This window comes from Arachis ipaensis, chromosome B7 (assembly GCF_059453495.1).
Source record: "Arachis ipaensis isolate K30076 ecotype BB chromosome B7, ASM5945349v1, whole genome shotgun sequence".
NCBI classification, from domain to species: Eukaryota; Viridiplantae; Streptophyta; class Magnoliopsida; order Fabales; family Fabaceae; genus Arachis; species Arachis ipaensis.
In genome coordinates, this window is record NC_142442.1 from 134,881,897 (window position 1) to 134,898,645 (window position 16,749).

Sequence of the window (16,749 nt, forward strand, 5' to 3'; positions counted from 1 at the left end):
TTAAGTTATCCTAACTGTTTAACTCCATTTAAATTATGCAGGTGGTTCAGATTACATTTTTAAAAGAGGCAATAGTTATCTTGTTTAAGTAAATACGGTAACTTCATAACAGATTTGGTGCAATTAAAAAGGAACTGCATAATTTAAATTTAAAAGTGATAGGAAAATCCAAAAACAAACTATTTGAATTGATTAACGTTAAATTAATTTGTCAAATGTTGTGTTGATCACTTCCTATTTCTTCTCAATTTCTGTTTTATCCATACACCTCAAAATTTCTATATATCTGAAACTCCACCAGACAACATAGAGACTCGGCATTGCGTGGAAGTGGCTGATCATGAATTAGGGGATGAGGATTACGACCCAGAGGTGGATGAAGTTCCGTCGTTTGATGACCACATCGACGACTTGTTTGCTGCTCAAGAAGTCGAAGGTCAGCATAACAACAAGAAATCTAAAGATACAGATTTATGGGAAGTTACTGTTATCGATAAACATTTTTTCCTCCCATTTTCGTAAACAGTGATCTTTATAGTCCTTTACTTCTATTTTTCTTTTGTGTAATGATTAGAGAGTAATTTTGTTTCCTATACACTTAGAGGACGGTGTGAGAAAAGTTTCTAAGCTGAGCGTGAAGGAGGCTATAGGCCTCCCTTCCAATACGAAAATAGTACTCCAGTTTAACAGTGAGCTGCAACCGATTGGTCAGGCGACAGGATTATTGAGTGGTTTCATAGGGAGTTTGGGTGCGGATTATTCCCGGTTCCCCATACACTTAGAAAGTTGGAAGCTGGTGAGCAAAGCAAAGAGGGATCATGCGTACAACATGCTTAAGGTAAAACTTTAAGCTTCTACAATTTAAGCAATTTTAGTTTTCGGTTTTTTTTTAGGTCTTTTGCATGGGTAATTTATATGGTTAGAAAAATTTTTATATTGTGTTTTTCACATCATCATTTAAATACTTCTCATTTATACGTAATTGCGACTACTTGTACTGAATTTGAGGATCATACTTCAACAATTTAAATTAGCCTGTAATGGTTGTGGCATGTCTTAAATATATCAATCTTATACTTGTTTGTTGGTCTTCGTTAATGACAATGTAAAATAATTGCAGCGGGTCTTTTACTATGAGGACGATGCTGGAGGAAAAATAAAGCGTGATATTTTGAAGAGGATAGGAAAGAACTGGAAGGATTCAAGGCATCACTTGTTTCATAGGTGTTACAAACAAATAAGGACTTATGAGGAAAATCTTCAGCATCACCCAAAAGGAATAGACAAAAATGATTGGAAAAAGTTCGTTGACTATCGCCTGAATGAAGAAACGCAGGTAAGCCTTGGTATATTTTATTATATCCACATAAAAACATGTGTATACATAGTAATTCCCTTACAGTTGATATTCATCATATCTTTCTCATCTGCATTTGTTTTGTTATTTGTTCATAGAAAAAGTGTAAACAGAACACTTTAAATCGGAGCAAGCAACTTTACACACATACTGGGGGCTCCAAAATCTTGGCAAGAAAAAAAGACGAAGTGGTAATAAGTCATCATTTGCATTAAGATTTTGATTAAGCTTCTTGGAAAATGTTGTTGTTTACTAAATTGTGTCAATATCAACGATGTAGGAGAGAGAGCAAGGAAGGCCCGTTGGTAGAGGAGAGTTGTTTATCATGACTCATAAGAAAAGAGATGGCTCATATATCCACCCTGATGCGCGTGTTATTAGTGTAAGTCATGTTTGAAAATTTGAAGCAATATATAGCTTACTGTATATATGGTGCTACTGTTAACTTCTTCCTTTCCAATGTTGTATATTTGTAGGAAGCAATTGCGAATGTTGAGAGGCAGGATGGATCCTCTAAGCACATTTCACAGAATGACTCGCTAGCACAAGTTCTCGGAAAGGAGCACCCAGGACGAGTTCGTGCCCTAGGTGTTGGACCATGTCCCACCTAAATCTTTGGTAACACTGCTGGACAACCGTCGGGTTCTGCAGAGTCCAATGCAGAGGATAAGAGGATGATTGCAGAATTGACGGCTAAGTTAGAAGAAGAGCAAGCGAAGAGACAGTCAATACATAAGGTCTTGGGATATGTAGTCCAACAGTTAGGAGGCAATTTGCCAGTTGAGATTGTTGAAGAGCTGGCTTTTGTGGGCGGTACACCGGACTCGTCATGTGCATGGCCATCTTCATCTAGAAATCACAACCCGCAACAAAAATCTTGAATTTCAATTAATGGTTTTGGATACCTTTTACATTTAAGTTGGTTTAGTACGTTAGGCTTATTTTATCCAACTTGAGCATTCTTACTTTATTTTGGATGATATTATGACAATTTCGTTATATATGTTATGTTTGCATAACTTTAATCTAGTTTGTTATGTTAATTGAGTTGTTTTACTTGGTTTAAATTTGTTTAAATTAGTTAAAATTAAAAAAAATTAATGTTTACTAAGCATTCTTTGTCAAAATAGGCAAAATAGTAGAAAATTTAAAATTTTAATGGAAAATTTGAATTTGGTGGCGGTTTTGAAACCGCCGCAAAACTATAAAAAAAATTTTCCTGCGCGACAAACCGCCGCAAATTCGTTATTAGCAATTTTCCTTCACATACTGTGGCAGTTAATAACCGCCGACAAACCTAAATGGTATTTTGCGGCGGTTATTCCAGCGGTTGTCGAAAACCGCCGCAATCCGTTTTGCCGCGCCCTATCTTCCGGCGTTCTCAGGAACCGCCGCTAAACGGCTACAGGAACCGCCGCTAAGTGGCGTTTTTGTTGTAGTGATTACATAAGCAAATTATACCAAACTTACAGAGACGATCAAATGTGAGGAGTTTTAGAATTTCAAATTCTCATAAACCAAAAAGGGGTCACCCGAAACAAACAACAAAAATATAGCATTATAGGCAATTTTCATCGGAGTTCATGCGACAGAGTAAAAGCACCGTGACTGCTTTACACGTTTAAAAAATAAAAATAAAAAAAGGAAAAAAGAGTGGTTATACTAAGTATGAAAACAAAAACGATAACAAGGAAATGCATTGAATAAAATTAAGAGAGAAAGAGAGAGACGTTCTTCAACATATGTGCATGAATTTATCGCCATGTGAAGCATTCATGCGGAACATGCATGCATCAAGTGAGAAGGATTATCGCTTGCTACTTGCTTCTATATCCCCGAATGTTTCACGGTGACATGGTAATCCATGTAGCGTTCCATGGGCTGAATTACAGTTATACCCTTGCCGTGCTTACCGCGCCAGTTTTGTTACATAATTACATTCCAATGCATGCCAATTTTCACAGGGTTAAAGCTGAAAATGTGCTTTTGTTAATCCTAATAGAAGAAGTGTATCCATGTGTGCATAGATGTAATGATTACATAGCCTTCTAAATAAAAAGTTTGTACCACCTAACACGACATAAGCTTTGGTCATAGGTAAGCCTAGATCCTGTGAATGTGTATATCAGTCCTGTCCAAATACGAGAGAGAAGTTCATTTTTTCTACTGGTGGATTACCACAATCCTGAGTAGTTTTGCAGTGGAAAACTCCTCTCTTAGAACAGGAATGACCTATTCGCCACCTCCCGAGATAGATAGTCTAAGCACGAGCAAAGGGAAGCCGCTGATTCCTTTCTCCAAGATTCTCAAGATGTTCCTTCGACAGAGTAAGTTATCTATACACGCGACATGTATTAATATTCATTTGGTAACAAAATTGTCATCCTTCCTATTTGGTGGGATTGACCGGGTTGCTGTATTGGCAGTGTAGGTTGGACCCTGGCAAAAACACAGTACAAGAGTGTGACCGATCCACAAATGACGTCGACGCTGGCATGAACCTTGAGCTAACCATAGATGTGGTGAGCATAATAATGCAGCTGATGTACATGCGTAATGTTTGCTATGGAAGATAACATTCGGATATTTAGAATATTCAACAAGAATTTTTTGCTGTAACATGTGTTGTTAATGCCATTGTTAGTATTGAACTTTTGTGCAACTGCTAAACTGTATGTGTTTCGTGTAACAGCCCCTTCCAGAACAGCTGACACAGCGAAATGCAACGGGTGAACATGATGCAGTGGAAAAAGACGTTGTGGCGCGCATTTTCCTTCATGAAAAGGTATATCGTGAATGATTCCCTTGTCAACTGTATTTGGTATCTAACATTGTAGATGGCTTTTGAGTGAGTGAAAGTCCGGTATGGAGTGATTATTTTCGACATATTCACTACTGATATACTTTTGTACTCTTCGTTTTCATTGTTTTATGATATTCTTTCCTGTAAAGCATAATGGAACCCAAGTTAGATCTCACAGTTTGATGTAAATGATATGAAAAAATTATTTAAAATGAAATTAGTAAATACAAAAGTTTTTTTTAATCGATAAACAGATTTGAAAGAAATTATATTGGTATTTATAGATTATGATTTATGAGATACATGGCATATTTTAAGATTTTGAACAAAGGAATGATATTTTATATTTCAAAATATTTTAATTTGAGAAAATATATTAAATATCTAGCGATATAATTAAAAAAATTATAAATATGAATATAATTTTTGGCAAATCCATGTAAAGGAGCAATGAAATGTTTTTTTTTAGGTTGGTACTTTTATTTTGAATGATTTTTTTCTGTATCTTTAAGTGATTGATAAGATATTAAAAAGAAATAATAAATAGTCTAAAGATCAATTTTTCCTCCTTTTTGTTCATATATACATTGTAAATAAATTTTTAAATTATCCAACAAAAGGTTAAATTAAATACATTCAGTTTTTTAATAGAATTTCTTTTTTTCATCAAAGGAAACAAGGCTATAATATTATTCTATAACTGTTGTATCTTTTTTTTTTGGCCGACATAACCATTAGGCTAATTAGGCCTCAGTACAAATGGGATATTAAAAAGGGCCTAACTGTTTCCTAAATGGGACAGTAAAAATGACTCAAAAAGGGACATTAAAATAGGCCTCTATTTGGGCCTTACCACTCAAAAAGACTGGTAATTACATTCTGCAAATAAAAACCATACACAAATTTTAACCAGGAAAAAAAACAATACACACACTATTAAAACTAAATTTTGTTCGAGCATAAGACCAAAAACAATTTTAGTTAGAAACTTTATCGTTGGTTTTCTTTTACGAATCAAACTTGCCTCATCTGTGCCTTACCTGCTTATCCGGTGAGAGATTCACTCCTAGACCCACAAAGCCCTAGACCACCACCCCTCCTCTCTTCTGGAAGCTATGTCACCGTTGCGGTCCTTCTGCCATCGTTCCGGTGTTGCTTTCCAATACGCCCTAGTTGCCGGTCCAACTGGTCCACCGCCATCGCAAGATACAACACCCATTTGTTAGTTGTCAATGTTAATGCATGATTCAGTTTTTATGAGTCTAAGACTCTTACTGGTTCATTATAATGAATTTTGTGTTTATTCTGGTGGTGTGCTTTGTCAACGCAGGTTTCCAATGAAAAATTTGTCGACGTTGAGTCTAGATTGGCCATCATCGAGAAGAGGACAGTTGACTAATCTAGAAGAGGACAGTTGGCCACACAAAGGTTACTCTCATAATTATTTTGTTGTTCTCTTTTTTTTTTTCTATATTTATTTTGTCACTTGACTAGTATTTTGCTATTTTAAATTATAATATATGATTAACTGATGGCTTTTTTAAATCATATTTAATCTATATTTTCTTGTAATGTTGTTTTAGGTCTTATGCACTTTTAAATTTTCTAAAGTTTCTTTATATATTCCATATTGCTTTTTAGTATATTCGTATATAACTAAGGAAAGGTATACACAAAGCTTCTTACACTCTACCCAACTTCTGAGTTATTTAGAGGAAAACTATGCAACATAACTAGTGTGAACCAAAAAGTTATGCATGTTTATATGACGGATAAGTTTGTGCTTTTTTTTTTGCTCAGTTATTTTCTCCCCACCTATGTTTTTTGATACTCTTCATCATGCTAACACGTTGACCCAATGCTGCACGATTTACTGCTACAGCAAGGAGTCATCGACGTGGCTACTGTACTGGCTGCAACAAGATGGAGGATTTTCTACTTGAATTTTTGCTCCCATGGTGAGTCTCCTACAATGCCCTTGATTAAACCGTAGCTTCTAGTAACTACAACTAATAATTGCTTTTCCATCTAATTCCTTTGTGATTATTTTACTTGAAATGTTCATAACGCTGTGTAACTATCGTTACGTAGATCCACTCGGAAGCTATCAGGATGAGGACTGCTACTAGCATTGCTAGTTGTGATGTAAATGAACATGCATGCTTCATAGATGTTAAAGCTGAGCTGCTTTGGCGTAATCTCATGGATCGCACCGACTAAAGCTGACCACTTTGATCCTTCTCTATTTTGATAACCATGTGCCTTGTATTTTTTGCCTTTTGGATGTATTTTGAATAGAAATGTCGAATATATTATATTTTCCCACTCAGGAATATGCTAATGTTGTCAGTGACGTTAGGCTTCAGTTCTTAGTGGTTGTGATGTTAGTAACTAGCTTGCTTCTATTTTGGCTTTAGGATTATTGCAGGCAGTTTATGTAAGCACATAGAAAAGTTGGGCACAAAGCCTCAGATTACGCATGTATGGATGTCAATTGTATGTGAATGTGGCATGATTTAACATACTACTCTATATCTAGTCAAGTTTTTTTCCAAACAGGTGAACTTTTCAGCCAAACGTGGCTAACAGTACAGTGTGCAAAATGGTCCATACCTTTCTTCATAGGAAAATTATAGGACAACTATAAGACCTCGCCAACTACATTTGACATTTCCAAGAACCAAAGATTAATGAAACGAGATGCTCTTTAAAATTATCATGGTTTAATACTTGGAAAACAAAAACAAAAAACCAAAAACAAAGTACACAACATAGAAGCATCATGATAACGACATATTATCACGAGTATCATGGCGACATAACTTCATCAAGAGAAGTTATTGCAGTTTTTACTTCTAGTTTGGAGTGTCATACAATGTACACGATACACAACTTGATCTCAAGTCTTCATTGCCGGTCTAACCAACCATAAACCAAAACCACTTCCCAAATGCTTGAAGTCTGTGGCATCAACATGATCCCTATGACAATCAAAACTAGTACCCCCTTTTCAAGTTGACCAAACTTCTCTCTTTACATAGTTTGTTGCAAACAAAACAGACCTTATCAACGATCATGAATCTATCAGCGCATTTCTTGCCAAATACATGCCCACATGAACTAAGGGCCACAAGTGATATTGTGTTGGTGAGAGTAACTTTGCAACTAGGACAAAGGTATGTCCTATCAAGAGGCTTGGACTTTTTTAGCTCACTAGTATCCTCAGTGAAGTGGACAGGAAAAAATGTCTTTAACCTCAGTTTCTCCCTGCCTTCTGGAAGATAGTACTGATATAAACATAAAATGGGGAAAATATAACATAAATGAATAAACCAATGCAACCTATAATGTATTAAAATTACCATATATTTCTTTCATAGTGGTATTAAAATTACGATATCATACGATCAACTCAACCACATAAACCGCTATCATTAAAAGGCTAACAAATCTAATTAAAATTTCAGGAACAATATATACTCAACACACTTCAATGCATATACATCTGAGGACATCACCATGACCAATAACACATCTGAGCCCCATTGGCAACCAAGACTGAACGACCACTTGTAAATAACCATCTATGCATAAATCCAAACCACTTCAAGGATCACCACTACACACTTCTCCGTTGTTCTTAGATTCAGAGGCCCTGCAAACCATTATGAACACCCACATTATTGTTATCATATTGTTAATTTCACACATTGTCCAGTACCACCAAGTCTTATACACGTGTCTGCCATATATTAGAACAACATTCATAACAACATACATCCACTCTAGAGAAACATGTCCAAAGTGAAGCATGGTTATTGTGCTTACCATGTTAACAGTTGGTGATAATATTTTTGCACCCTCATCCTGGGGTTGACGGTGCTGATGTTGGTGGAGCATTGGGACAGCGGGTCCTTCGATGACCAAGACACCCGCATGTGCTGCACTTATGCCGCTTGATACTCCTAGACCCAAGAGGTTCATTACCACGTCTTGTGTCTTTTGTCCTAATACTAACAGGATCCTTAACTCATCCCCCAATGTTGCCAACTCTGGTCTGAGCAACCGCACCACCTAGTCCATTTTTTTTCAAGCAAACAAGTATCCTTCACAACCTTGGTTAAATATTGCCTAAAGTCCTCCTCCCTAATACATGCAACTTTTGCTAACCGCTTACAGTGCTGTAGGAATGCACCCACTCTACTCCGATACAAAACACCTGCATCACCATATTGGCTACTTAACCATTCATAACAAAGATCCTCCTTCGCCGCTTTGGACCACTGCGGCAACACCAGACTCTTAGGAAGGGAATCAAAATCTAACCTAACAAAAATTGCTAGTATGTGAACACATGTCAAACCGAATGACTCCATCCTTAGGCAACTGCAAAGAAACTCCTCTTTCCTTTTCATATGTACCACATTCCACTATGAATAAGGTCTTCTATACTTTTGTGTCACATACACACACCTATCTTCAGCTTCAATGCACTCCAATATAGTGACCCAAACACACCTTTTAAGCGACTCATGATATCTTGAGAAAATTTCTTGTGTGAAGTTTATTGCCCCTGACTTTTCTAACTCCGAAAACTAGGTTTGAAGGACCGGCGCCCCGTACGATGATCGAAAATCAAGTTCCTCTTCATTGTCCCTCAGGAAGTCCATACATCATTGAACATTTGTTACAAACTCAAGTATGTCGTATCGCCTTTCCACAAATCTCCCTAACTTTGCATGCAACGACTCACACCGAGATGTTGTGCGGAGCCCAGCATAAAACCGGCCCCGTATATAAGCAGTTGCCCATGAAGACTTCTTCTCGTATATGTCCTTAACCCACTCTAACCCCCCTAACCCCACACTCCTCCAGCATGGCATCCCAAAGCATTTCAAACTCCTCAACCTCAATATTGGCAAGCATTCAATGTCTAAATAATGATGTGAACCGGGGTTTACACACATTAACCATCGCATTCTTCAGAAGGTGCCAAGCGCATAAGCGGTGGTGAACATTGGGAAATACTTCCTGAATAGCTACGCGCATTGATCGATCGCCATTAGTTATCACTGCTGTTGGTGCTTTATCCCCCATGCATTCCAGTAACTTTCTTAAAACCCATACATAGGCTGCTATCGATTTGCATGATACCATCGCAGTTGCAAACACACAGGTCTGGTTGTGAGGATTAACCCCAGAAAAAACTCTAACTGGCAGATTGTACTTGTTCTGCCCATAAGTTGCATCGAATGGTAGTACATCTCCAATTACCTTATAATCATACTGGCTTCGCCTATCACTCCAACATAGATCGCACATATGCTGCCCCTCACCAACCTCGTACCTCCAATATAATTTCTCGTCCGTCCGGGCTGCACCCTCCAAAACCCTCAACGCAGCATTCACGTCACCATTTTGCATCGCCATTTGCCGCCTAACTTCGTTGTACATATCTCGCTTAGTAAATGGAACAAAATTAAAACCACCCGCCGGTGCATCAATAGACTCATAGATCTTTGGAATTGATATCCCGACTTGCCTCATGCTCTCCATGTGTGCAATATCAACATTAGAGATCTTACAATGAGCGGGTAGATAGTCTACATACTTCATAGGCAAGAGTTCATGGTTATGTTCCTCCACAAAATGAGACACAAACCATCTCCTACTGTCCCCTTTAGGCTTAATACGCATCTCTACAGGACATCCACAATGAGTCACCACCTTGTGCTCCCTCTTCCGATCCACCTTCTCTAGCCACTTCTTGTCTCTGAACCTTTGTCTATTACATAGATATGTGTAACGAACAAAATCACCATTCTTATTTTTCAACTTCTTCCCGTGTCGCATCACAAAACCCTTCGCCCTACTATACTCTTCATAGAAAATAGTAGCTTCTGTTGGACTATCGCAATGCCTTCACTCTGATTATACCCAAAACACCTCAAACTCATCCTCCTCCATTCCTATGTCAAGCATTTTTTCCTGCATGAATTCACAAGCTGACATGTTAAATACCTTTCACATAAACTCATAAATGCTCACTAACTCAAAAGAAATCCTTAAAAAATCTCCCCTCCCCCACATTCATACCCAATATCGTGCTCTTCAATTCAACATAATTCATACCTCGTCGTCGCCTGCCATTGTGGGCATTTCACCAGCCGAATCCGGATCATCACCACTCCCGCATCCCATTTCATTAACCACTCTGCTACATGACGCCATCTCCCAAACGCTCCTTCTTCCCTCTCTTCGGATCCGCACCTGTTCTGTTGTCAACTCTAACTGACCAGGAACATAACCAATCAAATTTTCCATCAACAAGCAAATACATACACACACTCACAGGCCCAGAAACTTTCAATAATAGTAGCAAAATTAATACCAGATAATATAAAAATTAACATTAATATATTTAGATTTCTAAAATTCAAAGCATACTAGACAAGCTTCTTCTCATTTTAATTAACACGTAAAAGTATGTTCATTTAAACTATGTTATTTTAAAGTTGTTCTCTTCCCATTTTATATTTTGGTCATGTTGCTTACTAAGCTTATTACTAATACAAGATACAATATAATACAAAAAAAATAATTATTACTCACTAATTGAATAATCTATGAGGAGTATAACTTAAACTGAACAAATTCGATTCTTTTTTATAATTGGGTAGGAGAGACAAAAAATAAGTGGCACAATGACAAATATTCAAATCAAATAATTACATCTCTCTTCATACATGTAGGTTAAAATATATTATTCTACTAAACAATTATTCAACAATTTTATTTCCATTTAGCTCAAGAGTTTATAATATTTACGGTAAAAATCTTTTCCACAAAAAAAAAGGGAACTCAAAAAAGAGGTGGGAAAGCTAGCTGGCCACTAATGGGTACTGCCATACAGATACATAACACATAAATGCAGGACCAAGTAAAATAAATAAAGGAATATCAATATATCAAAGGAATAAGTAAAGGTTGCAACCACACCTGCTTAATATCCCTTAATGCAAACAGTCCAATACATATTTCTCCATTCACCGTCCCCTTTTCAGAAAAGCGATCACACATGGCCAGTCAACAAATAATGTAAAACAACAAAATAATTATATATTTCCTGCCCTAAACACTAATATACAAAAAATGCCATTTCAGGCTACCATATTGAAAACCATACATCAAGATTCAATCTTAAAAGATAAGTTCACTAATTAACATACATCTATATACTCATATGCATGCAACATTCATATTTCCAGCAAATATATATGCTAACATATATAAATTAGCTCCAAGTAAATACCACCAATAAAAGAAGCAGTTCAAATATGCAGCAATATTTAAAATAATAAAATAAAGCAGCGACAACAAAAAAGCATGTATATTCTCCTTTTCTATTCGACAATTAAGATCAATGATAAATGAAATGGCCCAAATTTCCTTTTGCAACTGCATCTATCACCTAACAAACTAATCATGAGTGATTAATAAAGTAGAACAACTACTATCATAAAAACTACAATAGAATAGTAATAAGCAAATATAGGTGTGATTCATACCTCACTTCCATTCAAGGTCATGAAATAGAAATCTCTATGACCCTTTAAAGCATACTCTCTTTGTCGTGCCTCATAAGCATGAGTATTAAGCACTTATATGAACCATAAATTAGATATGACGTACATAGAGGTAAGCTATGTGCATAATTTGTGCAAAACCAATTGATAAAGAATTACGCAGTACACACTACACAATGCATCAATGCACGAAAGATAAAACACAATTCAATGAATCCGGAATCCAATCTTCTCAAAATAATCCCTTGTCTTTAAAAAGCAAGTCAATTGCTAGACATTAGCTATCCTTTACTCGTTGGTTACAAGTGTATGACATCAGGTTCAACACTTTAACTGAATCAAATGCACACCCTATCAACCTTCATTATTACTATATGTCAAAGCTCAATACAGAGAAACAAAGACTGTAGTGCTCACAATTCAAGCCTCAAATTATTTCAATTGTTAATACTCAAACTTAACTCACTTCACCATTAGCATTCACAATGATCAGGCTATCAATACTTAAATTTCCTAATTCACTAAAATATTGCCTAACACCCTGGTTTTTGCTCTTCTTAACAAGTACCTTGCACTTCACTAACTTTACAACGCCTGCTAACATTAACGACACCAGCATTCATCCTAGACCTTCTTCAGTAGCTTCATTCCTACAACTAAATACAAGGATCCTACTTTTCTAAATACTTCACCAACGATTACACGAAGCTGAACAACCTTAAATCTGTACCTACATTGAATGCACGCACTGCACCCACAGCGAATGCATACCCATAAAGTAACAACTACAAAATCCACAACAGGCATTCCACAATCTTTCATTCTACCAGCATCAAATGAAAGCCCCAACCTATTCTGCATAACGAAAACAACAAAACTTACCAAAATGAACGGGACGGACTTATGTAAGACCTAGAACTTTTCAAAAGTTATTACGAACTAATTTCAAATTATATATTTATTTACAGCTTTAATTTCATAAATTATTTTATTTTATTGAAGATAATTAAAGTTAGTTTTGATTAATTGGATTTGAAATAAATTAAGGTTTTTATCCAAACTCTATAATTTTGGATTATTTTCCTATTTACTATTTAAAGTCTTAGAAAATTAAAAATAATGATGTTTGGATATTTAAATTAGAATTTTATCTAATTTTCTAATTATTGAATCAATTCCTATATTTAAATTATAAAATTAGTAGTTGTAAAATAATCAGATTTTTATATAATAATATTTTTGTAATTAAATACTTTAGGTTTTGTTAATAAAAAAAATTAATTATATTGTATTATATTTTCAATTAGAGTATTTGAGTGAGAACCAAATAGTATTTTGATACAACAAATAATATTTTAGAATAATTTTAAGGATTCAATTAGTTTCAAATTAAACCTCAAAAACCCCAATTTTATACACAAACCCTAATTTTATTAACACATACATTTCTCCCTTTTCCTAAGTGAAACCCTAGCTGTAACAGCCCAAACCACTTGCTAGCACGATATTGTCCGCTTTGGCATACAAGGCCTCAGGGTTTTGCCTTTGACGATAAGGATGATAGTTGAAGCCCCCACACTCACTCGTCAAAACGCGTCATGCTAGGGAGAGGTATCCACACCCTTATAAGGCATGCTTCGTTCTCTTCCCCAACCGATGTGGGACCTTACAATCCACCCCCTAAGAGAGCCCAGCGCCCTTGCTGGCACATCGATCCGGGCTCCGGCTCTGATACCATCTGTAACAGCCCAGACCACCTGCTAGCACGATATTGTCCGCTTTGGCACACAAGACCTCATGGTTTTGCCTTTGACGATAGGGATGATAGCCGAAACCCCTCACACTCACTCGTCAAAACGCGTCATGTTAGGAAAAGGTATCCACACCCTTATAAAGCATGCTTCGTTCTCCTCCCCAACCGATGTGGGACCTTACAATTGATGTAAGATCCCAGATTTTTAAAAATTAAATAATTAATTATTTATGAGTCATTATATTTGTTAAAATTTTGTTTTTAAGAAAATTATTTTACCAATATAAATAAATAGAATTTTGTGATTATTAAAGTTTAATTTAATTATAACTTATTCTATTAGTTTAAAGTATTTATTAAAAATTATTTTAATAGACAAAAAATTAAAATTTATTATTATTATTATTATTATTATTATTATTATTATTATTATTAAAGTTTAAAAAAATTAAAGAGAAAGAAAGAAAGAATTGGCCGAAGCCATTTGGAAGCAAAAGAAAAGAAATAAGGCACGAGACATTAAGAGAATAAAGGGAAGGAAATTTGAAACATGGGCTCCATGCATATATATATATATATATATATATATATATATAAGGCACGAGACATTAAGAGAATAAAGGGAAGGAAATTTGAAACATGGGCTCCATGCATGTATATATATATATATATATATATATAACTTGACACCTAATGCCTTTAATATCATAAACCTCCATCCATCACCTTTATTTATTTTTATTTCCACCGAATGGAAATTTGAGAAAGAAATAGAGAAACCGAGTGAAGGAGAGACCGTGGGTGAGGGAGGAAATCGTAAAAACTTTTAAGCTTCTGGTTCTAATTTCTTCAGATCCGTAACTTCAATAAAAAATTTAATCCGGTAAAAGTGTTCGTATCCTCCTCCTCTACGTATTGTCATCACTTTTGATCGGTAGAAGTCGACGGTGACGTAGCTCTCCTACCCCTTGAGTTCGGCCAACTATAGTTCTAGGAGGCATAGATAATTTCTGACGCTTTCCTCTTCAGCAGCTCGGTCAGAAAGTTTTTTTGGAACTTTCGTTGATTTTGATTTCATACGGATGTAGGGAGTTTGTTTTTAAAGTTAAATGTTTTAATTTCAGAATGCCTAAAAGGCTTATTGAATAATTGCAAATAATTTATGAGAGTCTAGTATTACTAATTGATGTGAATTTGTTGAATTGTGGTTGTGAATGGTGTTTAATTGGTGTTGTTTGTTAAACTGAGATATGAATTGAGTTTGGATTGAGGCTGTAAATGTTGCTGGAATTTCTAGTCATGTAAATTTCTTAGTTTGATTGATGATTTGAGATTTGTTTGATAATAGTAAGTACTATTACAATGATTTAGAAATTGTTGAGAGAATGAAGGAGCCTGTAAGGGTGGTAAATTCGAATGTTAAGGGAGGTCCTGTCCAAGTTTTTATAAAGATATATAAAAAGGTGATTTTGATTTGAAAATCTGACTTATAAGCTTATTTTGAGAAATGTTTCTATGTTGAGAAAAGAATAGGTTTATATATTTACACATATCGAGAAAACGGTTTTATATTGAAAGGTTTGATTTATATTTCTAAAGTAAGGAATGACTTGGATTTGAAACTGTTGGAAAGAGTTTCAGAAAGCATTGGTTGATTTATTGGTAACAAATGGAGAGTTGAAAATAATTTGATATTGAAACGCGATATCGACGTAAAGGCTCAATAGTAAATTTATAATAAAGGAAATCAGGTCCGTAACGCCTTACTTTTGGTACGATCATGATGTGCTAAAAGTTAGGGTGTTACACTAGCTACCCAACCCCCACACAACTCAGCACAACACCCTCACTCACACTTCCTAATCCTAGCCACCCCATAACCCACGGTCAGGAAAAGAAAGAAGAAAAGAAAGAAAGGGAAGAAAGGGGAGGGAGCCGCGGGAAAGGGAGAAGGGGGAAGAGAGGGAGACGGCACCGGTGGGCATCACTGCCACCGTCGCCACTGCTGCGCCGCCAAGAGGGAGATTCGAGAGAGAGAGCGCGCGGATTTGAGGGAGCAGAGAAGCCGCGCCTCCGCTGCACCACGCCTCGTCACTATCGCCACGCCGCGCTCCACGCCGTCGCCGCAACTGTTCCGTCACGAAAGAAGGACGCGCGAGGGAGGAAGCAGAACCCCGAGCGAGCTCAGCCACGCGGGGAAGAGAGACGCGCGAAGGAGAAAGAGAGGGATCCGAGGCTGAGCTCAGGTCCAACCACCGCGCCCAGTCGCTATTCGCGTCGCCGGCGTCGCCTTCATCGGAACCGCCGCCGTCGCTGCCAGCTTCCATCTCCGTCGAGGCTGGTTATGGATGAGAGGGGACGAAGCTGCCTCTGCCGCCGGAGAACGCTCTGCCGGTAAGGGTTTCGAGTTTGGCTTTCGTTTTTTTTTTTTTGAGATTTCGGAAGCTTTATTGTCGCTGCATGTTGGTTTCAGTCACCGTCGCTGGAGTCGGGTCGCCGCTGCCGCTTGATGTGGCTGTCGGAGTTGCCACTAAATTGGTTCAGAGGCCGCCGCTGCTTTGCTTTCGTATTTCAGTAAGTATTTTACGTTTCGAAAATGCCCCGCATTAGGGTTCTGTTCCGTGTATTAAAGTATTTGCGATGTTAATGGTCTTAGGAATTAGAAACTGAGTTTGCATGTGACGTTTGAGGTTGTTTCTACTATTAAGAAAGCAAGCGGAGCTGAGGTTTTGGTTGTCGTTGAGTTCGGGTCGAGACGAAAGGAATTTTGTGAGGCGCTTGTGTTGTGGTTCCAACGTGTCGAGGTAGGGGACTTTTCAGAAAACTATATCTTATCAATTGGAATTATTATATATGGGTATTTATGTGAGAAATGTATTTTAGTGATTGTATAAGTCTTATGTGTTGTTTAGTTGTCTTGGATGAATATGAATGCTTGTTTGACTGGGTTACTGTTTGGTTTTGTGAGACGGACTGTTCTTGGAGTGTTTCTTTAAAGCTGTTTCTTAAAAGTTTTGAAATCAAGTTTAATCTGTTGGAAATTTATTTGAGTTTGAATTGGTGTTCTTGAAATCTAAAAATGATGTACTTTTGGAACTAACTTGATTTTGAACTGGTTTGGTTTTGAACCCATTAAAGAGGGTTGCGGAATGGTGTAGTTGGAACCCGGAAAGGGTGGCAAGGTTCAAGTTTTAGGGGAGGTACTGCCGAAATTCCTATAAAATCCGAGACTTTATTGAAATGTTATTAG

General features: G+C 36.8%; 1 pseudogene; it reads right to left on the reverse strand.

Annotated features, from left to right (window-relative positions):
* Positions 1-6,940: 6,940 nt before the first annotated feature.
* Positions 6,941-15,826, reverse strand: LOC148554255 (protein FAR1-RELATED SEQUENCE 5-like; annotated as a pseudogene).
* Between the last annotated feature and the right edge of the window lie 923 nt (positions 15,827-16,749).